This window comes from Gavialis gangeticus, unplaced genomic scaffold (assembly GCF_001723915.1).
Source record: "Gavialis gangeticus isolate Ggan-Ray unplaced genomic scaffold, GavGan_comp1, whole genome shotgun sequence".
In the NCBI taxonomy this organism is placed as follows: domain Eukaryota; kingdom Metazoa; phylum Chordata; order Crocodylia; family Gavialidae; genus Gavialis; species Gavialis gangeticus.
In genome coordinates, this window is record NW_017729022.1 from 99,641,741 (window position 1) to 99,667,506 (window position 25,766).

Here is a 25,766-nt window from a genome sequence, read left to right on the forward strand (position 1 = left end):
CCCATCTGGTTCAGCAGGGGTCCAATGTTGCCCTTGCTTTTTCTCTGGCTCCCCACATATCTGAAAAAGGACTTTTTACTGTCCTTGATGCTCAAAGCTCTCTCTCTGCGGGCAGCTGGGATACATACCTATAGGCTGGGGAACTCCCTGCTCAAAAGCACAGTGGCAGAAAGAGATCTTGGAGTCATTATCGATTCTAAAATGAACATGGGCCGCCAATGTGAGGATGCGGTCAGCAAGGCTAACCACACCTTGTCATGCATCCACAGATGCATCACAAGCAGGTCCAAGGAGGTGATCCCGCCCCCCTACGTGGGCCACAGTTGGAGTACTGCATCCAATTCTGGGCACTGCACTTCAGGAGGGATATGGCCAGCATGGAGAAGGTCCAGAGGAGGATCACTCACATGACTGGGGGGCAGCAGGGCAGGCCCTATGAGGGGAGGCTACAGGACCTGAACCTGTTCAGCCTTCACAACAGAAGGCTGAGAGGGGTTCTAGTGGCCTTCTATAAACTTACCAGGGGGAACCAGAGGGGAATGGGTGAGACCCTGTTCCCCCAAGCACCTCGCAGAGTGACAAGAAATAACGGCCACAAGTTCACTGAGAGCAGGTTCAGGCTAGATATCAGGAGGCACTACTTCACAGTCAGGGCAGCCAGGATCTGGAACCAGCTTCCAAGGGAAGTGGTGCTGGCTCCTACCTTAAGGGTTTTTAAAAGGAGGCTTGATAAATACCTAAGCTGGGATCACATGAGCTTAAAATTACCAGGGGTCATATGAGCCCAGAATTCATTCCTGCCCAAGGCAGAGGGTCAGACTTGACGATCTGCTCAGGTCCCCTCCAACCCTACATATATGAACCTATGTTTACCTCCCCCTCCCCCTTCCTTACCCTTGCTCCATGCCAATCGGCTCTGTTCCTGTTCTACCCTGGGACATGGAGCATAGCTCCAGTTCAGTCCCATAGCAGCTATGTGGGCTGTGTACCAATGCTATGGACCAGGCTGGGACCATGCTCAGTGCCCCATGCTGCAGTTTGAATGAAACCTGTTAGCACAGAGCAATGGTAAAGGGGTGTGGGAGGGAGAGGGACAGGTAGAACAGCAGATGTGTGGAGGGCAGGGAGATGGGGGAGTGTCGAGGCAGTGGGGAGGTAGAAGGGCCAGGCATCAGCTGCACCTATGGCCCCAACCCCAGGTAGGGCTAGAACCCAAGCCACAGCAGCTGTTTGCCCACCCCCACCACCCTCATATGTGATTTTAAGATGAGGGGCTTCCCCCCCCATATTAAATGAGGGAACCTCATCTTAGAATCAAGTAAATATGGTATGTTCCAAACTACAGATGCACATATTCCATCTCTTCCATCTTCTATCAACTTCTGTTTTTAAAGTCAAAGGGAAACAGGTTTTGAAGCTGAAAGAGTGCCTTATCCAAAGTCCATTTACATCAACTGAAGACTGTTTTGGCTCTTGTAGTCAAGGGAATAAGAAAGAATCTCAGTTTTTGGTTGTTTTTTTAAATCTAGCTTTCACAGTATTGTAGAAAAGCACCTTTAGGTATTCCAACTGCTCTAAAACCAAAAGGCAAAACAAACAAACCCCACACTCAAATTACATCATTTTTAAAATCTCTTATTTTTTTAAACAATGTCATGTAAGTTGTCAGTGTGGGATCAATCTCATAATTTTTGAGCAACAGGAGTTGGAGGTACTGCAAACATTTTAGGGCATTTTCCTCTCGTGTCCCTGCAATACATCACTATTGGTCATTTTCTTATTCCTTCACTCATGACAGTGAATATAGCATCAGTAGTGGACTCCACCAGGTCCCAAGTTAGACAGAAAAAACAGGAAGCACCCAGCCTACTTTCCTCTCCCCAGCAGTAGATGTGCAAGGCTTTCACACAGCTCCTCCTTCTCATGGGCTGGGGAAGTGAGAACTTCCCTTGGCTTCACATTATTTAACCACTTCAGTAGCCTATGCCACTCAGCAAAACAATGCTCAGCTCCCAAGCATCAGTTCCTCATCTCTCTCTCCATGCAACCTGAGCCACATACACTTGGCAGCACAACAAGCAAGCTGTCATTAAACCAAACCCGATCATTTTCAAGGCTTCCTTATGAATTAGTAATCTGTAGGAGTCTTCTAGCAAGGACTTGGAACAGAGAAAGTGTTACAAAGTAATGTGCTGGGAAAGTTTTTTTGTTTCACGCAGTTTATTACAATGTTTCCTTTCATTGTATACATGGAAAAACTAATTTCCTCTTCTCTGTTCACCATCACTACCTCCTAAAACACTGGCCAATCCAACAGTTCAGCTCAGGCCAGTAGGAGGTGCTGCAAGAGGATGTTCTCTAGGAAGAGAGAAAGTGCACATTTGTTTTTATGCTCAATGCAGAGTCTAACCTGACCCTGGAAGGAACCACCTTGCTTTTCTAGGCTACCCTTTTACTGTGAACAACCTCCATTCCTAACTGGTGCCCACACGTCCTCCCTCAGGTTTGAAGCCATCAAGGAGACGCTTTTTGCTTGAGAAGGGCTGGCCAAGAAAGAAATTGTGGCAGACAGCCCAAAGCACTGTGCTGCAAAGTAGGAAAAGTAGGAGGTTCTTCATCTGCTGACAGGGGGGGAAGAGCAGTACTCAGAACAAAGGGAGGGAAAGGAGGAGGAAAGGAATCAATGGTTTGCAATGAGCTACTAGACTAGGGTAAAGAGGGAGGCAAGAGAAGAATTAAAACATGAGATATGTTAGTAGTTCTTATTCTTTGTTTTACATGACCCCAATCATAAACCGCACAGGACCCCAACTTTGGGCGGGGGGAAGGAAGGGAAACCACTCCTGGAGCAAGAACTTAAGTCTTCTTGGTCAACAAATTCAAAAATTTTCAATGAAAAATAAAAGGGACACATTTCAGTGATAATTCTGAGAAATAATTAAATTCAATTTTTTCCTATTTCATTCAGCTCCTTTATATCCAGGCATAATCCTAAAGACAACTACATTCAGCCCCTAGCTTCTGAGGGTTAAATATGCACTACTTTGTTCCCATAGCCACATCTAACAATAACAACAAGACTACAGTGCTACTGGACAATGGCTATAAAGGAAGTCAAGCCAAAACTGCAAACCAAAGCATTAACGTGGTTAAACAAACTAATTTAATATACACAAACCTCATTAAAGACAGTCTTGGGGAAGTCAATTGAATATTGTGCAATGACATTCAGCAGAGTAAGGTCATTTTAATATTTCTGTACTGTTCCACACCCTTCTTTGGACTGCTCTACAACATTACAAGAAGCAAACCAACTATGTGGTGCACCAAGATTAAAAATCTACTCATGACTCTGATTACAATTCCCTATGCATTCATGTGTACCAAAAGAGAGAGCAAGAGAGAGAAAAAAATCCTGCCACCCCACCCAAAATCAGCTTCAATTTTTTATCATAATCTTTCTAGATTTTATTGCATAATCAAAAGCAAGTCGGCTATCTCTGCAGTAGACCTTTGCGTAATGGTTACACAATCTCTTCTCCTCCCAAAGAAAGCAGGATATCATCTTGAATAACCTTATTCATTGACAGAGAGCAATTTGATAGCTACTGTCAACAGAGCCTTCTTGTCAGAGGGCAGAGTGCTAATCATACACAAATATCCCAAGGTTTGTAAAGCATATTTCTGTTAGCAGTTGGTCTCAAGCCTCCCTCTTTAAGAAGGTGACTGAAAAGGGGAGTTATCAATCTCTTCCACGGGTACCAGGGGAAGTGTAAATCTTGGCTGGCATCCTTTCTTGACTACAGAAAACAAATAAAGCAAATTCTTCTCTTGCAAATAACTCAAAGACCACAACAGGTCAGAATGCTTTTGCTACTTTAAATTCCTATTTAAAATCTCTGGGTTTGTATTGTGAATTGTGTGTAGGTGTTTGCACACTTAATATTCCAGAACACCTTAAAAGTATCTCATGGCACCTCGAATCACTGCTTTAAGCAGAGCCAATGCAGATCAACTCAGTGAAATCAGAAAAATGTAGCTGGCTCCCAGATGTCACTCCTCCATCATCAAACAGGTATAAGCACTGAAAGAAATATATGTCCTTACAACCAGGTGTAAAGCCAACTCTGTACTATCCTCTTACAAAGACTAGGAACTGCTTTCAACAAACTAGCCACTATCTCAAGTACCTGACTGTGCCTACATCACTGAGACACAGTTCAATGGTACCTCCAAACCTACTTTACCATAGTCTGCACAACACTTTCAGGATTATGCCACTGAATAAGAGAGTAAAAATTACCTTCCTACAATCTCTTTACAATCACTGAGGCACACATCAACCCTTTCAAATATCTGTCAACATACTCTGCTGATTAGATCAATTTATGAAACTATTTCAAGCCTTTTCTGACTACCAAAAGCCACTAAAAAACAACTTTTCTCATTACTAACAGAAATAGTTAATAGCATATTCAGGGTTCATCCAAAAGTTCACCCAACTCAAAAATTCTCCAGCCACCATCCTATAACCAATATTCTTGGGCAAATAGATGAGAAAATAGCAATCACCATCTTCCAAAAATAAATAATGATGGCCAGCACCTTGAATCAGGGCCTCATAATCAGGTCAAAGTGCACAGACTGCTCTAGAAGCATTAAACAATGATCTCCTCAGAGCCATGGACACAGGTGAGATCTCTATGCTAATACTGCTCGACCTCTTCACAGCCTTTGACACAGAAGAATGCAAGTTACTACTAACATACCTACAAGACATGTCAAGAAATATGACCCATCACTACCATAGTTCCAATGATGCTTTGCAGCAGAACCTAGAGAGTAGCGATGGTAAAAGGCCCCACCTCCTAAGTCTCAGATGCCCATACTATTTACTCTTCTCTCCAATATCTACATGAAAGCACTCAGAGATACTTTGCGCATAGCTGCCAACACCAGATGCTGCTGCATTATATATCACACATTCTCCACTGATGCAATCATTCCCACTACTACCATATCAGAAAAGCAATATGAAAACAACTTTTAGATGAAGAACATCTGGCTCTAGCAGAAAACAGATTAGAACTATGTGATGCTAGACACAAAAGGAAAAAGCTCTTAGGACTGGGAAAAAGACATTGCTTCCATATTACATTAAGGACTTTCAGAGCCCAATTCTAAATTGTAGCAAAGCCTCCCAGCCCCATCTAACTACTAATTTATGCATGGATGATCAAGTAGAAACTGTTTCCAAAATGTCCTTTACCTTCAGTTTGCTTTTTCTAAACAAGAACGTGGATCACTTGTAGCTCATTGTTTCTGAAATTGAAATCAGAAGCTGGCACTAAATGTGGCTACATGCCTTCTCCATGGCTCAAGTCATCATGAGCACTTCTGGTCCTGGCATGAGTTGCGCAGGTTTCCCCTATGATTTAATATCATAAAGCTTTTTTATTTTGTCAGATACTATTCTTTAACATTTTCCTTAGCAAAAGTATGAACCTTTTCAATTTTGAATCAGAGTCCCTTCATAATCCAAACACCCCAAATTCCTCTGTTCTTTTTCAGAAGCTCCAAATGAAAAGACTTGTTTAATTCACAGCCAAACATGAGGAGCACTGAGGTATATGTTGTATTGTTATTGCCTTCTGTCGCATAAGCCTTCAAAAGGAATGGGATACGCTAATCCCAATCACTTCTGCACTGTTCTACAAAGGTAACCAGCTGGAACGCCACAAAATCCAACCTAACCTTAGCACCATCCTTTCAGATTGTGGAAAGGTGTAAATTTTATGTACCCCTTGAATCTCATAAAGCTGCTAAAATACTTTGGATTCAAAATTTCTCCTTTATGTGCAACTAACCCAGGACTTCAGATCTAGCAAAGAATTCATTTACTAGAACCTATGCTATTTTCGCAGCCTCTTGGTTTCTTACTGAGTATATGTCATGCTATTTTGTGAGTAGTCCAGAACTACCAATCAATATAGATTCTCAGAACTTGAAAAATGCCCAAAACCATCAATAGTAATGCTCATTAATTCCACTGATGCCCCAAGAGATACTGCTGTACAGAGGCTTCTGTCTTATTTGCAAACCAAGTATAACATTTCCCTCACCAGTTTTCTAATCCTACCTGCAGTTACCCAATAGAAATTCTTTTCTTTGGCCAAGGTTTTTTACAGGACCCAAAAAATCCAGCAGTTTTAAAATCACAACATAATCTCAGAACAAACTCCATAATGTTTCCAGTACAATCAAGTCCTACTAATGATGAACTAATGGTGAAGTCAGGATTTGTGAATTTTTTTTCATGGGGGGAAAGGGGAGAAGATGGAGGGTTATTCTTGTTTTTTGTTCATTTTATTCTGTTGTTCAGGTTTGTTTGTTTAAATGCAAACTCATTTATTTACAAGGAATTTACAAAGTTTGTTTTCCTTGAAAACAACGGGAGACAGTAATAAAAGAAAACCTGCTTTCTGCTATGAATTCACTAAAAATCTGTTAGCTTTTTCATCTCAGAGTCCCACTACCAAGGCCTCTCTGCCTGTGCCTATACTTCTTTGCTTCTTCTCTGTGTTTCTGCTGCTTCTCTCTCTCACAGGTGTATTCAGCTGCACAACTTTACAGCACGTGGTTTAACATCTAACTAAGCCCTACATGTACCTATCACTCCAGCTATCTAATTCCATAAAGGAGCTGGGTTATTTCTTACTTTTATCCTAAATGAAGGGCAACAGTTATGCTCACCAGCTTCAATGAGGTTTTACCCAGCAACCCACTGTAACAATGATGGCAATTACATAAACTTGCTGTTAACTCATTTTTATTGATAGTAAAAAGCCTCACTTTACATTTGTAGTCATCCCAATACAAACACGTGGCGGCTTCCAGCCTGAACTATCTATCTTAACTTAGTTAAAAACTAGCTGAAACCCACAAAACATTTGCGATTAAACTTTTATTGCAAAGGAGCACCAATCTGCAACTCAGAAAACCTTAATTCAATTTCTGACTCAGTCACTTGTGTGGTGATTTACCCCATTTCTTGGCTTGTTTCCCTCTTTTTAAAAAGGTAGATAAATCACACCAACCTCCTTTAAAATGATATTTAGTTGAAAAGTGTTGCACGTGAGCTATTCAAGCTAGCCCCAGGACTGCCTAATGTCCAATTATATTCTTGGTTGATCTTTATAATAATAGCCCCAGGACGGGAAAATGTCCAGTCTAATGTACTATTTTCTTGGCTATACAGATGAATGATATATGGAGGTATAACAGAGAACTTTGCATGTAATGCTTTTCCTAGGGATTGATTACACATGCAAAAAATAAAGTAACTGAGAGCCAGACTCAAAGCAACCTGCCAATGAGTAACACATGCAAACAAAGAATTACACATGTAAGAATTATCAATACAGCCGAGGCAAACAAAATCTTTCTATCTGCCAGAACCTGATTGTAGAAACTGAAGGAGTTCTTGTTTTGTTTTGGGATGCCACAAGTAAGACCAAATAAACTGATTTTACTGCTAATCCAAGTCAAGTGGCTCCCCAGTGAATACAATTTCCATTTGAAGCCAAGGTGAAGTCCTAAATTAAATATTAGTAATGCCTGTTGATCTAGCAGGAGAAGCAGAACTACTAACCCATGTCTCTGACAGATAAGTACAGAAGGAAATGAGTTGCCAGTATTTTTTCAGAAAAGATGTACAAGGCAAATGTACAAGGCAAATTTGGAAATTAAACGCTGAACAGAATTTAATGGTACTTGTGATCGCAACACACTAGAAAAAGAACCAGAAATATTTATTATGTCAGCAATTTATTACCTCAGAAACCTGCTTTACTTTTAAGCTTTGCTTACTGAGTACTGTGTTTAAACTGAAGAGTACTAAACTCAGTCCCTTGTTAAATTTTTAATAAGTAGCAGATTCTCTGGTCTTTGAACAATGAACTGTTTATTTACCCCGGGTCCACACTGAGGTGTAGCTGAAAGAAATTGTGTATGTTGGGTCTATTCTTCTCTTACTTGATAACATGAATAACTGACAAAGTCTAGGGAATATCATACACCATTCAAGATAGGAAGTGGAGAATACTCCATTTCATTGAAACTACATGGTGGACTCTCAACTGGCAGAATACAGTAACACCAGCTGAAATTTGTCCAAGACATCAATGTACATAGTTCTCATTAGCAGTTAATCTTTTCACTCTACATCATATTTAAGCAACAAAGAAGATCAGAAACTCTCTCTTTTTAATAGTTTACAGCTCATCTTAGTAAACTTATTCTATTATTAAAATGACAACTTTGCTGTCTTGGTTAGGTTTTTAATCACACTGCTACCATATGCATGGAGATATCTTGTCTTAGTGGCTTCAAGATTTCCGTTCCAATACTTTGCAATACATGAGTTGGTTTTCCTCTTCAATGTCCTTTATTTTTACTTATTTTCTGAAACTTATTAATGCCTTTCACTACAAAAGATATTTTGCCAAAGTACAATTGTTGGTCGGTCAGTCTGAAGCAGTGTGAGAACACTGGCAATCTGGACACAGCACTTTTCAGAATACCATCAATCAACAAGGGCATACAAAAGAGCAACACTTCCAGCCCCAAGTGTTCAAATATCATGAGTCAGGGCCCCTCAAGATCAGGAGCTTGACTTAACATTCATGCAAATTCAAGATTTTTTGTCCTTAAGTTATGTCTTTGAACCTTTAGCATTCTAGTGTTCGGCCCCTTCACCACGAAGGGGCTGAACACATGCACATGGCACCCCTGCCGATTGCCCTCCTCCTGCTCCCTCCAGCCCCTTGCAGGCTGGAACTCTGCCAGTCTGCAAGGGGAAACCCACTGTTCCCTGCATTTTTTCTCCTTTAAAGAAGAAAATCCGAGTTTTACCACATCTTTCCATGGTGAATGGAAAACCTGGATTCCTGGACATAACTAAGCCTCAGGCATTGTTTTAACTGTAAATGGCCAATTCTGAAAATCTAGGGCTTATCATACATTTCAGAAGGTATTTTTCTTTCCTTTAAAGGCATGCTCTTAGGTCTCCTTGACACCCTAGTCAGATGACTGTCACGCAGAGCATAAAAATCCTACTGTTGCAAAGTCAAACAAGCCATTAAAAGGAAAATCAAGATAAGAACCCTAGGCCTGTGTTCATATCATGTTTCTATACGATTCAAATAATACTCTAGTTTTGGCTTTATTTTCATGATACTCATTTTAAAGATCAAAGGTCTGTTCCTTTTCTGAAACCTGTTCTTTCTAGCCAGTGAAGTTATAGTAAATCCAATCCAAAATAACAAATATTAAAAACAAATGTGAGCTTGTTTTTACCTGTTTCAAAATATATCTGACATGAAAGTCAGCAGTGTGGTGTTGGGCTATGAAGCTAAAGGAAGTTTATATGAACCAGTCTCTCCAAAGCTCATCATACATAGACTATAGTAGCCTCTTTCACTGCACAACCCTATTTCATTCCAAGAGTGGCATACACCCTGCATACCTCTGGAAGCAAAGATCTTTGGAAAAAACAGTACGCAATTTTTTAGAATATGCCATAATTAGGCTGACCATATCCCAGAATACGGGACATCACCTGAGAAATCCGGGACACTTCCTCTGCCCCACCGTGCTGTCACAAGTCAGAGAGAGCAGGGCTGTATGCCATGAAAGCAGCAGTGCCTGCCTGCTCGCCTGCAAGACACTCCATGCAGCTCTGACTCGCAGCCAAACTGCACCCCACACCTGTCCTTTTCTAGGACACCCATTATAATTCCAAACAGCTGGCTGGGACAAGCCTCTGAGATCCAGGGCTGTCTCGCCTAAAACAGGACATACAGTCACCCTAGCCATAATGCATGTGTACAAGGCAGAGCCAGGGCAAATTAAGGATCATTGGTAAATTTAATTTTCGCATTTCCTAATGTTCAAGTTCTTGACTGCAATCTTAGCTTTGTGTTAATGTACGGTTGGCCTCTTTCATTAAAGTTCCTACATTAAAGTAAAAACTAAAAAAAAAAAAAAATCCATCTTGTGGAACTATGTTTACCCTCCCCTTCCAACTTGGGCCAACAGCTCTTTGGGCCATTACACCTGCACCACAGATCTCTACCACTTGATTCAGTGAAATAAACGGTACCAGTAGCAGGCTGACAGAACTTCAGCACCAGAGGAAGGATGAGAAATCCAATTGCCAGTTTTTCAAGGCAAATGTCCTGAATGCTGTGAAATGTATAGAGGTCCCAGGCTCCTGTCATGTCCTCCTCTCCAACCCCCCTGCCTTCCATCTCCCACCTCTTCCCCTTGTGCCCCACATACACATCTCTATATTCCACTGCATTCGCCACCTCCTCCTCCTTCCCACTACACCTGGTCACCAGCAGAAGGGAAACATGAGAGCACAAGAGAATCATCTTGCCATTTTTTTTCTCTAATGTCTAGCACCACAGTACTCCCCACCCAGCAACAGGGAGCAACAAGTCCAGAGAAAGCCTGGTGTGAAGCCTGCAACTCTGGGATGGAACAAAGGCACGCTGGGAGAATGGGGTAAGTGCAGTTGCTCAGCATATGGGAACCCCAAGTATCCCATATGTGCTCTACAGACAGAAAGCATGCTCAACACAGAATTTTGAGGGAATTCAGCTGCCAAATGCAAACAAGTAACTACTCAGCATGTGCTGACTGAGATTTTTCAGATGCTTATAACTTGACCAGATTTTCAAAGGGACAGCAATAGGAAAATCCCTATTGGGCACCAGCAAATGTCAAGACTGCTCCAAAGCACAGAGCTGATCAAAACAACACATTTCTCCTTAATCACAGTGTCAGGATGGATGGACCATTTTAGTTCAATGTAAAATTCAGCCTGAGCACACAAATGCTCCAACTCCCTGGCACACATGACCAAGATTCTGTAATGTTATAAACTATTGAAAATAGGTTTTATAAATATTGGTGGCACTGCCAGTTCCAGTAATTAGATAGAATCTGATTTATGGACTGGTGCACCTGAACGTTTTATGGACTCTTCTTCGGCAATCCCTCACAGTTGAGGATGACTATCTTCTATGATTGCTTGTTTTCATGGAAGACACCTGTGCATGACTTCTTTTATCATGGAGAAGCTGCTGCACATCAGCTTCCACAAGGCTGTTGACAGAACAGAACTTTGATCCAATGGCAAGGAGACCAAGACAACTGGGGATCTTATTCTGCTGCAGTCTTCATTCACTTTCGCAGCTGTTGAGATTCTAACACCTTCTTCCGCCTGCTCCACCATTGAGGACTTGTAGAAGGGGGTGATGGACAGGCTTATTATAGTGGCAACCTGCACTTCCCATATCACAGCACCATCAAAGGATATATGTCCCTTTTCAGGAGGGAAAGCATTGCCATCTGCTGTCCTCACCACATCCTGGTGGTGTTTCTGCTGTTTGGTCCATGAATGCTTATTCATCAGAGTAACCCCTGCTTATTTCACAGCTAAGAGTCCCTGAAGGTCATTACACTATCCACCACCAGTGAACATGCTGGGTAGCAATACAGCTCTTTCCATATCAGGCAAGAAATAACTAACTTCGTAAAGCAATGGTAACCCATTGCTCAGTGCCTGTTACACCCTCCCCACTTTCTGTGGGAGCCCAGGGGTAAACCTTGCTTTGTAGCTGAAACTGTAGACTCACATGTGACAGAGCACAGGTTGTGCCTGTCACTCAAAAGGGTTTGAGCAAGCAGTAAGCAGCCTACAGGTGGGAGCAGGCAGTCACATGGTAAGCAGAAGGCCACCTGATTGGTGGAGAAGGCTGAGAGCCTGGGTATGAGGTTAGGCCCCAGAGCAGAGCAGGCAGTTACTGCAGGGGCCAAAGGAGCAAGGTCACCCAGCTGGCTGCTCCCAGAACATCTTGGAGGTCCAGAGCAGGAACTCTGGGGATGGAAGAGGTTCCTGGTCCTGGGGCATGACCTAAAACTACACCTTGCTGTGGAGGATGGTGTGGTAGGGCTGCTTGTGGCAGGGCAGTTTCCAGGAAATACCACACCTGTGCCTCCCTAGTGAAGGGTGAGTATGGAGCACCAAAAAACCTCAGCCCACCACTACCTTGCAGGTGACCCCATGGAGGGGAAAGGCTAGGGGAGTACACCCTGAGAAAAAGCACAGGGCCTAGGTCCACTAAGTGGAGCCAGAGGCTCACAAAGGAGCCGAGTGTTCAGAAGGTGTGGGATTGAGACATCCAGTGTAGGGGCATGGATGACCAAGAGGGTCCAAAGCAGGGCAGGGAGCCTGAGAAAAAGTTAGACGCTAAGAGCCCAGAGTGGTGTAAAGGGAGGCCCCAGTGTGGGTGTATGATAAGCCAGGTGAGGCTGAATGATGGCCCATCTAAGGGACTGGGGTGTAGTGATGTATATAGATGCCACCTGAGAGGCATGGGACATGGTATAGGGGAAAGATCAGAGCCATGTATGCACCCTTGGCATCAGGGCAATTAAATGGGCAGCCTCCCACCTGGGAACAGCATAATGATGCATCAAAGCATGGCAAGTGAGCAGTTTGCCCTAGACAAGACAGAGGGCCAACATCTAGACTGGCCCCAGGACGTCTACTTATTACATCACACTTTTAAGCAAAGGAGGTCAGTGGTTCGGTCCCTATTGTCAGCAGAGACAGTGGTCCCAATATGAACATATGTTTCCCTATATTAACAACATAAATAAGAAAAAGATCATCTTCTACAAAGGGTTTTAAATCCTCCCAAAAGACCAAAATAGGAAAGTGGAAATTGGTTTGTAATTGGATCCACAATGCTCAGCCTTCCACAGTACAGAATACTCTGGACTCCCAAAAAAACAGGCACCCATAAGAGGTCCCTTTAATATGGTATTTATAGGAAAATAAGAAGTGTTCTATATCAGCAGTCAGCAACCTACAGCCTGTGGGCCAGAACTGGCCTCCAGAGCCATTTCATGCAGCCGGTAGAGATAGGAAGGTTCTGCCAGGCTTCACTGGCAGAAGGTTTCACTGGCAGAAGTGGCGGGGGGCTTTGCTCACCCAGCAGCTAGCCGAGGCAGTAGTAGCACTGTAGTGCCACCAAGTTGGAAACAGCCCATGCTCAGAGCTAAGCTCTGTTAAAATGCCAACCCCCCCTCCCACTCTTCTCCCTCCTGGCAAAAAGTTACCACCCCCTGTTCTATGTAAACTTACTCCTCTGCACATTTGAAAGGATGTGAAATATAGCCATTAGACTAACCTTAAGATGATTAATAACTCCACTCTCCTGTTGAGAATTATCAGAGTTGGCAAGGCCAACTTATCCTCATTAAATTCTCTAAATTCTCATTTCTGGAATGCTGCTAACAGTTGAAATTTATCTTAACTGTCTGCTGTTTGTCTCTCCCTGTAGTTCCTATTTACTTGTATGCTTCTACTCATATGATGTGTTCCATGAAAAAGGGACAGTGAATATATACAGATACCACCCACTTATGGTAGGTGCTTTCCGCTGAATTCTTAAAACTTTTCTTCTTTACACTGAGGCTATGCTCTGCCTACCTCAAGCAAAACCCTCTGCAACAGACAATCCAGCTCTGTAGTTTAGCACCTGTTCAGCTCTTATAAAAAAGTTTACATGAAGCTTTTTCTTAGTTTCACTGAAGATGGCACCTTTCAAATGGGCATTTAAATGAAGTAATTATGGATGACTAAGTTAAAATAGAATTCCCTATCTCTCATTGTAGATTAGATAATTAAGGGCTATATATGCTGTGACTTATGTATTGTATTGCAAGACAGACATGTGAGAGACTGCATTTTGTTTATACATCTACATTTTTGTGTGCAGTTAGTTTATTGCAAAATCAATACAAATATTAAATACAGTCTGTATTATGGCTCGTGCTTAAGAAGGATAATCAGAGAAGTGCACTGTGTAGCTGAGAGCCGAATGCTGTTCTCAGTTATCTAGAAGTACATTCAATCCCAGAAATCAGAGTAGATTTTTATTAAGACAGCATACAGAGCAACCCATTTCTGGTAACTTTACTCCACCAGACAGAAAAAATACTCTTATACCCCCTGCACTTAAAAATGGTGTTGGCAGCACTTGGAACTAAAGCTTATCAAATGAGCTTTAGTTCAAGTGCTCCCGCTGCCATTTTTAAGCACTGGGACACTGATCCCCTAGACAAGCCACCTGTGGCTCTGTCCTGCTGCCTGCCCCAGCCCTGGGTCCCACGCACCAACCTGGCTGGGCAGTGCCCCCAGCCCCACTCCCTCCCTCACAGTGGAGCCCTAGATCTGCCCCCCCACACACTCCTTCCCCTGCACAGACTTACCTGCAGAGAGCTGCTCTCCACACTGCCCGGCTGCATTCCTGTAGGTCGGTTATTGGATCAGTATCAGCCAATGTGGCTGGTTAATAGTTGGCTATCAGTATCAGCCAAGAAAATCTTTATCGGTGGGCCCCTACCCTTAACAGCAAGGAGGACAATGGGAGAATGGGCCTGGAAAATGAAATGTCCTCTGACCCAAGGCAGCAGAGCTGAACCTCATTTCTCCATTTTGAATATATGCTACTTGTCCCTATGAAAACTGTCCTGCAAAGTAAGTTATGGGGGCAATTCTGTGAATACCTGTATTTCTAACTACGTCACCTTTGTTCAGCTTCTTCACTCACAGTAAGTGTTTACGTGTCAACAATTCATAAAAGAGGAAAATTAGTACAATGTAGTCTGTCATGAAGCCCATGGACAAATCAGGCAAAATAATGAAAAAGCTGTTTTACAGAGTTCAGTGAAACCTGTCCTAGGCATTTCAAAAGATGTAGAATGATGTGTGTGGCAGGGCAGTATGTGTGCCTGCCACTTTAAGGCCCTGGAGCTGACAGCCTCCGGGTGCCTAATGAGAGCAGCCATTTTAGGCTCAGGGTTGCCTATATAAACAAGGCAGTTTGGCTGCTGGAGGGCAGGCAAGAACATTGCCTGGTCTGAGGGCTGCTGAGTTTCATCTGGAGGTAAGGGAGGAGCTGTAGGGGATGGTAGGAGGGTCCTGGTCCTGGTCCTGGTCCTGGTCCTGGTCCTGGGTACAACCAGAAACTACACCCTGCTGGGAGTGGGTGGCCCGGTGGGGCTCCCAGTGGTGTGGGAGCCCCCAGGAAATGCCAGGCCAGTGATCAACCCAGTGAAAGGTGGGTTGGGGTGCCTTAACCCCTAGCCCTCACCTTTGGGTGGGTTATGTACATTGGAGGTAGTTGTGGGGGTGCAAACCCCAAGGAGGAGAGTTAGAGGCTAGGTGTGGCCAAAGCTGCCTGAGCCCCATGGGGGTTCGAGACCCTGAGGCGGAGAGTTGGGGGGGCCAGGCATGGCTACAGCCACCTGAGCCCACCTGTGGAGGGAAGCCCTGAGCCCCCAGTGTGAGGGGGGCAGCGTGTGGGGCCCTGTGAAGGGAGAAGGGGGCTCAGCCAGAGAGAGAGCTGAGTCCTGACCCCAGTAAGTCCTCCAATGTGGGGAAGCAGAGTTTGGGTCAAATATAACACCAGTAATGGCACCATGACCTGTGGCCCAAGGGGGGAGTGAGAGTCCCTTGTGAGACCCTGAGGCACCAGCTGTGGTGTGAGGTAACCCTGCCTCCCCATGTCTATGGAGGAGGACCCAGAGAGGGGGACCCCAGGAAAAGAGTATGGGTCATACGTCAAGGCCTGCCAGAGCTTCCCCTGACTGGCCCAGGTGGGGGCCAGGACCAGGAGGGTCAGAAGGTCAAGGAGGCCCACTGAGAGGGATGCCCAAGAGCCAGGGGCCTGGGGTCCCAAGTGGCCTGGAGGTGGGCCGGGGCTAGTGTGAGCCGAAGGTCCCAGTGAGGGGACCACACCCGAGGGGGAACTGGTGGCAGGGAGATATATGGCCCAGTATGATGGCAGCAGAGTCTGCCTGAAGGGAGGAACTCAGTTGCAGGGGTCCTACAGCAGGATTCTGGGCCCTATCATGGGGTCTGGTGCATATGAGAACATCAGGATGTCATCTGTGAGGCCTGGACTGCGGTGTAGGGGAGGAATGGAGCCACAGATAGCACCCCCTAGCAGCAGGGCAGAAAATGGGCAGCCTCCACCTAATTACATCTATTAATTAATCAATTAAGACCAAGGTGTGGTGGGCAAGAAGGCAGGCAGTTTGCCCAAGAACAGGTGGGCAGGCCACAAGGAGATCGGCCCCGGTAGGCCCCCTGTTACAATGTGGTTCCTGTGTTTTAAAAGCAAACAGAAGCTGTTCCAGATGGTGTAAACAGCCAGCTTAAGAAAGTATATGTATTTGCTAAAACATTCCAGTATTTTTTTTCTCTTCTTTAGCAGTAAATCTCTCCCCCACCATCTCTAAGGGTGTCCTTCCTGAAAGACAACTCTTAACTATGTGTTCCAAAATACTGTTGCATGAAGTGTCTGCTAGCAGCAACACAGAGGAGCATTATGTTGGTGTAACAGGGATGACTGGATGTATCAGCCATGCAGTCCACCTGCTGGGGTCTGCAGCTGACATCAGTTTTCCCCCAAAACTGACCCACCACAATGACCCCACCATGTACACAAACATACTTTTTCCCATTGCACCAAAAGACCAGTGAGAGAGAATTCTCCATTCACAACGTATTTCCATAATATGCTTTATTCTGTTAACCATGAGACCCACATTTTAAGGGTAAGGCACTGGACTGAGATTTAAGAGACCTGGCTACATTGTCAAGCTCTGCCAAAGACTCTGTGTGTGACCTGAGGCACCTTATTTAATTTTTCTGGGCCTCTGCTCCCTATCTATAGAATAAGGATAGTCATACAGATATTTTTTTTTTCTCTTAAGTCTTCTCTGTCTGGTCCAGTAGCAAGGACAATTTCCTACTATATGTCTGCACTCTGACTAGCAGTCAGGCCACAAACTCTAGGCAGAACCCAGTTGAAAATACTGTGAAAATAATTATAAATAAGAAAGGTGGTATTAATCTAAATCTTTAATCTAAAATTTTAATGAAACACTTTTCATGCAAACTAGCAATTTCATCAAAACTGATCTTTTTTTTTCTCTGTCTGAGCAGGTCAATTGTACATATTTTAAATGAGAAAAATTGAAATATTTAGTTTTGACTACAACAGTGACTTAAGTGTTACTTCCATTACAACTAGTACTCAAACTTATGTGTATAGTATATTAAAATATTACAGTTAACATATAATTAAAACAAAATGAATGTAAATAAAACTATGGTAATGAGACACAGCATCTTGGTGGCCCCAAATCAAAAATCTTTTGAAAGGTTAGGATTTCCCATGGAATGGCAACTTTGGCTGTACTAAACCAAAAGGCAACCTTCTGGGTTTATATACCCCAAAGTGTTCCCTTTTTATTTTTTTGGTAACAAAATCATTATAACCAAGGTCTGAATTACAGGGGAGCTCAGGGGGGCATCCCCTTTGCCCCCCCCCCATAAGAAATGAGAGCCCCCTAAAGATTTTAAAATCATAATGTGGCAGGGTCTCTGATTTTAATATGGCATCGTGATGGACAACCCAATTTATTTATTTTTTACAGACCCCCACAAGAGTCAAAGTGTAATTCAAACCCTGCTCATAATGGACAATGATGGAAACATCTGATCTAACTATGATTGTGCTTGTGGGAACCTGACGAACATATCTAGCAAATGCCTTCAACACCTAAAACTCCGACATCACAACACCTATCATTCATGGGCCTGGCTCTCAGACTAGAACCCTGTGTTAGGCATGTACAGCTCACTATATAGTGAATAAGGAGAGGTAACTCAGAATGGGATCCAACACCACCAGTGTGACGAGAAGGAAACTGCCTTAAAAATCTCAATATGCTACTGCCCTGAGTCAGACAACAGGAAAAAAAGGAAGACTAAGGTGAGTCCTAAATCCTGCCCTCCAAGTACCTTATCTCAGGGTCCCAGGGAGGTACATCTACCCACAGCCCTGTACCCTGTTCTTTCAAAATACTGAGCAGAGTCCACTCTTCTTTTAAGACTGGCTTGCAGGGGGAAGCATAGAGTAGCTGCTGGCTCCACCTCCAATACCCATTATATAATGGCCTAGACCAGTGCTTCCCAAAGTATTTTCCAATACAACCCCATTTTGACACTTAAATTCACAGGACCCCAGACACCAACAAAAACAAAACAGCATTAAAAAAACATTCTGTATATATTAAAGATCTTGTATTACAGAACAACATATAATACAGTATATAAATATGAAAATCTATGTTTGTAAAATACTTTTGTAAAGGGATGTGGCTGTGGGTAGGGGGACAATAAGTTATGTTGGGGGTGTATATGTGGGGGGGTGGAGGGGCAGGGTCTGGATGTGTGGGGTCTGTGAGGTGTGAGAGGATGGGAGAATGGAGGAACACCCCCACACACTTCCCCCCATGGCATAAAGCCCCTGCCACCAGTGGCAGGAGCAGCAGGCACTCGGGGTGCTTGGGGCCCTCACAGGCACTGCACAGCTCCAGCCAGTGCTGCATATGGTGGCAAGGAGCACAGCCAAGCCAGACTGCCTCTATCATGTGGGTCTTCATATGGTGCATGTGCTGCTCCATGCCACCAGAAGAAGCCCCACATGGTGGAGCCAGCTGCCTTCCCCACCCACCTGCCAGGCAGGTCCTGGGAGACCCAGGGGCAGAGAAGGCACCTGGCTCAGTCATGCAGGGCTTCCCCCAAGGACACAGAGCTGCATGTGCACCTTGCAGAGCCCCAGACAATAGAGGTGGGCTGGCCTGGCTGTGCTTCTTGCCAAGACATGCAGCACTGGCTGGAGCCACGTGCCACTGGGCAGCAGCACCTGTTCAGGCCACAAGTGCCCCAGGTGCCCGCTAACTGCTGCTGCTGGCAGCACAGGCTGTGCACCATAAGGGGGAGTGTGTGAGAAGGGTTTCCACACCCCCACCCTCCCTCACATTCACATCCTGGTCACCCAAGCTCCACGCTCCCACCGCCTCCCTGGGTGTGGACTCTGCTGCCGCGCAGCCTGGCCCCATGCTGTGTCCTCCCACCCAGCCGCAGCTCCCCCTCACCCTGCCACTTTCCTACCTGGTGCCTGGAGCGAACAGGATGTCAGGGAAGCCAAACCAGTCCCCCAACAGCTGCAGTAGTGGCGGCGGCAGCAGCCCCGCCCCGAAGCTGCATGTTGGCTGGGCTGGGCCCTTCCATGCACAAGGGTGGGAGTGAGGTACACTGACTGGACCAGATACAATTAGTTGGTGGGCACTCACAAGCCAAATGAAAGGGCCTGGCCAGCCATATTTTGCCCGCCCTTGGATTAAAGTGATTTTATTTCTTGCAACCCTGTTTGGGTTGCAACCCACAGTTTAGGAACTGCTAGCCTAGACCCTGTCCAGGTTCAATTCCCCCCTCAGCCTGAAAGGATTCAGACCTGTAATGGAAGAGACCTAAGTTCTGATGCCCACCCCCAAGACAGTTTCTGTATTACATCTAATGACTGTTTAAGATAAAAGAATGGAGATATTTCCCTCAGCTGAGTACCTTAATGCCTAAGCTACCACATCATGTTTACTCTTCCACTCCCTCTCTAAGCCAATGAATCTTGAATTATTTGCTGTAAAAGTTGAACAGCTTCAAAAGGAGGGATGGAGAATATAATCACCTACCACCTATGGGGTAGTCCAGCCTACCCTATAGCCTGGCATTAAGGCTCTTTCCTCAAAGGTAGGAAAGGTGGGTTTGAATCCCCTCCAGCTGCAGAGGGAGTGCTATCTCCTGTACCCTGTGCAACTGGAATATTCTATGGATATATTCTAAAGGTGCACCAATACATCAGTACCAATATCAGATCAGCAAGCCCCCTCACTTCCCTCCCTCTCCAGACAAGCCACAGCTCCGTCCCATACCCCACTCCACCTTGCCCCAGCTGGGCTGGGCAGCGCCTGCCCCAGCCCCACTCCCTCCCACACCACAAGGGCCTCAATCTGTTCCCCTCACACACACACCTCTTTCCTTACCCCTCCTCTTTCACCATAACAGATTTATCAGCCAGACACTACTCTTCAAGCTGCTGGGCTGCATATCGGAAATCGGACCAGTATTGGATGATATGCCTCCTTAAAAATTGGTTATCAGTATCAGCCCCAAAAATCTCTATCAGTGCACCCCTAATATATTCCAGAGTATTTTATGAAATATTCTAACCACTAAAATATTCCATAAAGGGACTATTTCAGATCTCGAGTTGTTCAAATACTCCGCCTACACCTGGCATTTAAATCATTTATCCTTTTATACACATATTTTTACATAAAGTTTTCAGGGGGAAATGGGTGTGCAAAATCAATGCCTCAGGAAGTAAACAAAAATCATGAAACTAAGCATCTGCTAACTAACTTCATCCCTCAGGCAGACATAATAAGTCCTGTCAACTATTTAAGAAGTGATGTTTGTTTATGTGACAGACCTCCCCTGCCTAGAGAGGTGCTGTGAACTTTTATATTTTATTTATAGAACTATCTAACTCTTGCTTTGTTTAAGAAACAATTAGCTGTTGACAGCTTAAAATAAATAGAACTCCCTCTCTCCTTCAGAATCACTGTACTTGATTTAGCTTTAAAGTTCTTGTTAAGCTATTTGATGGACTAAATATTATATTGATTTAACAAGCCTTTGAAAATACTGGGCTACTCTGATCCACCCTGAGCTATGTGGTCAGGCAAGTAACAAGAGGAAGGCTCAAACCATTCAGCAAAGACAGCACTAATTCCACTGCCAGCTCCTCTTCATCCCCACACACATTAGGGTTAAGTATAGATAGTCAAAAAGCCTGAGGCAGAATTGATTCAATCTTTGCAGGTTAGTCTAAGCTGCATAGATTGAACCAATAAGCAAGTGAACACGTTCACTTCTGATTCTGGAAATGCAGCCACATGCCTGCAGTGACTCAGGCCAGATGCTAGCGGGGCACAAGAGCACTCCCTGCTTGGCTGGAGCAGACAGCTTGGGCCAAAGGTAGTTCACCCACCCTACAAGGGAGTGGCGGGTGGGATTTGTGGGGAAGGTATAAAGCATCCTGGGATGCTGTGCAACTGTGAGTTAACTTGAATCTGGAGGGGATCTGGGACAAAAGATCTATAAACCGATTTAACCTAAGTCAGTTAAGTCTGATACTATACATCCATCCAGTTTTATCTCAAACCAGTTCTGGCCACTGTGAAAGCGGTTTGTGTGTGCTGAACTTCTGTTGTGTCACAGATTTGAACCAGTTTCCAATCACTTATCCTGGTTTATGTCCCTAACCTAGAAGTACCTCAATATAAGGGGTCTGTTTTGCCCTGAAGCACAAAAAGAAGGCCTGCAAGTACAACAAAGAAGCAGCTCAAAACCAGTCTACCTTCCACAGCATGGTTCTACCAGAAATCTTCAGGGCTGGTCTCGCTCCCCCTGCGTATCTTCTACAACAGGGGTCAGCAACCCCTGGCATGTGTGCCGAGCATGACACATGAGGCCATTTTGCTCGGCATGCCACGACCAGCCCCAGGCAGCTGCTGCCAGCGATGGAGCCCAGGCTGGTCCCAGCAGGGCCTGCAGCATCCCAGCTGCCTGCTGGGACCAGCCTGGGCTCCCAGCTGGCAGCAGCTACCCAGAGCTGGGGCCGGCTACAGCTGGGAGGCTCCACACTGCTGCACCAAGCTCCATAGCCCCGGCACTGGCTCTGTACTGGCACGTGCAGGCACGCCTCAGAGCGGGTAGTGGGGGAGGGGCCCGAGGCAGCACAACCCCTGGCTCTCCCCTGCTCCCAGCACAGAGGTGATGGCAGGGCTTCAGAGCCCAGCGCAGCTCTTTATAGCCAACCTAGGCCCTGGGCAGCTGCAGCAAGCAGTGGGCAGGCTGTGAACAGCTGGGCCCATGCAGTTGCTGCCAGCATGGAGCTGATGCCCGGCGCAGCTGTTTGCAGCATGACCACTGCTTGCTGCAGCTGCCCAGAGCCTGGGCTGGCTACAAACAGCTGCGCCAGGCTACAGAGCCCAGTCACCAGCTGTGCCAGGAGCGGGGGAGAGACAGGGGCTGCGCTGCCTCAGGCCCCTCCCCCACCACCCACTCCAAGGCACACGTGCATGCACTGGTACGGAGCTGATGCCAGGGCTCTGGAGCCTGGCACAGCCATTTGCAGCCTCCCAGCTGCAGCTGGCCCCAGAAGCAGGGTAGCTGCTGACAGCCACAGAGCCCGGGCTGGGGAGCAGGGGCAGCAGGGCAGGGGCCAAGGGGCAGCAGGGCAGGGGCTTTGGTTGGGGGGACAAGGGGCACAATCAGGGCATCCTGCCATGTACCCCCTGCCCTTATTTTGTTTTTCTGGCATGCCGGCACCTTCCAAGGTAGGCACTGTGGTGTTTTTCGGCACGCCGGCCAAAAAACGTTGCCTACCCCATTCTACAACCAGTCCAACAGGGGTGATTGCAACCACTGATACAGACCATATTATGTGGTGTTGTAGCGTCCTTTTTCTGGCCAACATCATCCACAGCAACCATGGGGATCAACCACCAGGCCCACAGAAATCAGGCCAATTCACACTTGCTTCAAGACCATCTCTGCCCTGATTTTGGAGTTATGTCTTGAAGAAAGGCGATTTCCTTGACTGTTACCAGAGGCAGTGGCCCTGGCTTGTCCCCCTGCCTTCCTCTTCTTTCAAACATAGATCCCTTCTCCCAAAACAAAGGGGAAGGAGCCACAGACATGAGCAAATCCACAGCCTTCACATCCAAGTGAAGAGATCATCATCTTATGGAGTGGGGGAAGAGAATGAGGCAGAGGAGCAATCCACCTCTTAACAACAGTTAGTTTGTCCACCTGGGACTCCGGAGCCTTCTTTAAACTACCTTGTCCACCACAGACTGATGACATGACCTTGGGCAAGTTCCTTTGTCTTTGCTACTCATCTATAAAATAGTTGTGTCCTAACACAGGGGAATATTGTGGGAATTAATACATGAAAGGACTTCAAATGCTATCATAACGGAAGCCATGTGAGCACCTTTGGCTAAATGAAGTAATTGCAGAAATATTTTTACTTTTAAATAATGCTGCTATTTCTCAGAGATGAAGAAAATTACTCTGCCTCAATTTTAATGTATTTATAGTACTGAAGGAGGAAAACAGAACAAAGCAACAAGACAAAAAGCCCAATAAAAACAATCAGTTTAAAAAACTAGTGGCCCTAAGAAAGAAGAAAGGGCTTATAAGAACAGGAAATCATATATAATTATTTGAAGGTGCAGAAAACAGAGGTTTTGAAATGGGATTTAAAATGACAGGAGTCACCAAAGCAAAAGGGGGTGCGAACCAAATACCAAAGAGTTACAGGTAGAAAAGAAAAAGGAATATTTAGAAACAGAGGAATAAAATCATGGAAAGATGTTTACAATTTGATGAAAGGGATAAATAGAAAGAATAGGAGGTAATAAGAAGATAAAAAGTATGAAAGACTTTGGAAACCAACTGACTTCCGATAGTATTAAAGAACTAAAATGACACAAAAGCCTTTATTGTTAAAGCTTTCACTCTATCCTTATTTTGACCTATAGCTCTCTGTCACACAGGTCTTGGATATAAACAATCCTACATGAGTTGCGCACTCTGCAGTACAGTACCTAACCATAAATTTGTTAATTAACAGCGAATAAGATTCACTTAGCAGTGAATTTCTTTGGTGGCTTACACACTTAGCCATTGTTATGAATATATTTTCTTTCATTTAATTAACATTTTTAAAAGGCGGACTACACTGACTGGCACTCTACTGGGTTTAGAACCACGTCAGCCCCACCCCACCCCATCCCATCCCATCCCACCCCACCCCCATGTACATCAATTACATACTTATAATTTATACCATATAGGAGATGCTTTCATTGTGTAATTTAAAATAAGCATGTATCCTTACCGATTTTTATCAAACTCACTAGAACTGTTTTGAATCTTCCAGTTGAGGCCACTCAATCATCATAATTCTACTAAAAAGCTGATTTTATTGCCACATATTGTCATTCATTGTGTTTTTCTGTTATGATGTTTTTTAAACTTATTTGAAAGGCTGACCTAAAACTCTCACACCAATAAAAGCTCCAGAAAGAAAGACTAGTTAAGTATGACTTTCCGAAGAGGTGTAGTTCAGAGAAAAACATGTCCATGAAATTAAAATATCTGATTGATGTTAAAAATAGAATAGACTTTAAGCAAACCAAAACCACTACCAAATCACTAAACAAAGATAAAATTAGACATGTGAAGTTGAAGCGTGTTAAACAAGTTGATTGCAGAGATGAGCAAGACTTTCAAAGATTTGCCCCTCCAAGTCTTTTGCAAGAATGGCAAAAAAAACCCAAAACATAAAAAAGAATAGCCGTAAAACAAATTCTTCAGCTGTAGTTAAAAATAACAGGCATATTCCTTTTATTCCATTTTTTTTAATATTTTGTTTTTTTAAGAACTAAATTCCTCTGTGGCCTAGGTATTTGCAAAGTGTCCATATTTTGATTTGGAATTTTTTTTTTCAATTCATCTAAAAGAAGCCAATAGTGCATTCTCCAGAGAACAGTACAACTTTGAAGTACAGTTTTATAGTCTTGTGTCAATACTTCAGCTTGGGTTAAAAGAAGCTGCAAGCTCTGAGCACTATTCCATATGAGGCCCTAACAATTTGGGTTCTTCAAATACTGCAACTAACACACAGGATCAGCTTGGAGCACACGAATCATTCTGCTGTGGTCAACAGACATACATGCACATTTAATGTTAAACACCTACACTGCTGTTTAAAGGATCAAGGCCTAGTGTACCTCAGGGGCTGGACCCGATGACCTCTGAGGTCCCTTCCAGTCCCTAACTTCTATGAAACTATGACACTTGAGGCAAACATTAGTGGGAGCATAATTAACGGAGCAGAAATGGTGCATCTTTTTAACAGAAATCTACAAATGTTCTTAAGCATCATATCAGTCACAAGAAATGGTCTTTTCTGTTTCTGAACAGATACTCAGCTTTAAGCATGTTCTCAAAAACCACCACACATCTAGAACATCCGGCCTTTCCTCTTTCTAGCCCTGCTCCCATATTTCTGAGTCAGCTGAGAAACTTCATTGTGGTTCTCTAGCACAGGTGACTCTAGGGCAGGGATCAGCAACCCCTGGCACACATGCCAGACCACAGCAGGCAAAGGCACATGTACCTTGGGGTGGATGGTAGACAAGGGGCCTGTGCTGCAGCCAAGGCAGACCTGGGATCTGCTCTCACAGCCTGTCCACTCCGGCAATCCCGCAGGCCCTACACGTCAGGCCTATCTAGTTGGTCTAATAAAAGATTTACCCAAAAAACTTGTGCACCTACATGCTTAGACCAACTCGACTACAACCAACACCCCTATAAATGCCAGTGTGCTCTGGGACTCGGAAAGCCCAGAAAAAGGGGGATTCAGGGAGGATCTGGTGGCCAAGCTGTTCTCTGGGGCAGCCGCATCTGAAGGGCCCCGAGGTTGTGTAAAAAAGGAAGGCTTCCGGCGGGCGCACAGGAAAAGGGAAAAAAAAAAAAAAAGAAGAAGGAGAAGAAGCCTCCCCGGAGCCCCCGAGAGCGCGCCACTTGCCACGGTCCTTCAGAAAAAACTTTTTTCGTTTCTTTTTCTTCTCTTGACTCACTTCCTCCCCGGCCCCGGCCCCGGCCCCGGCCCCGGCCCCGGCCCCGGCCCCGC

The 25,766-nt window shown here is 44.8% G+C and overlaps 1 protein-coding gene across 3 annotated transcripts in view; it reads right to left on the reverse strand.

Moving 5' to 3' along the window:
• The window catches only part of ITPR2 (inositol 1,4,5-trisphosphate receptor type 2), a 533,709-nt gene that overhangs the window by 506,484 nt on the left and 1,459 nt on the right, over positions 1–25,766 (reverse strand). The window lies entirely within an intron of this gene.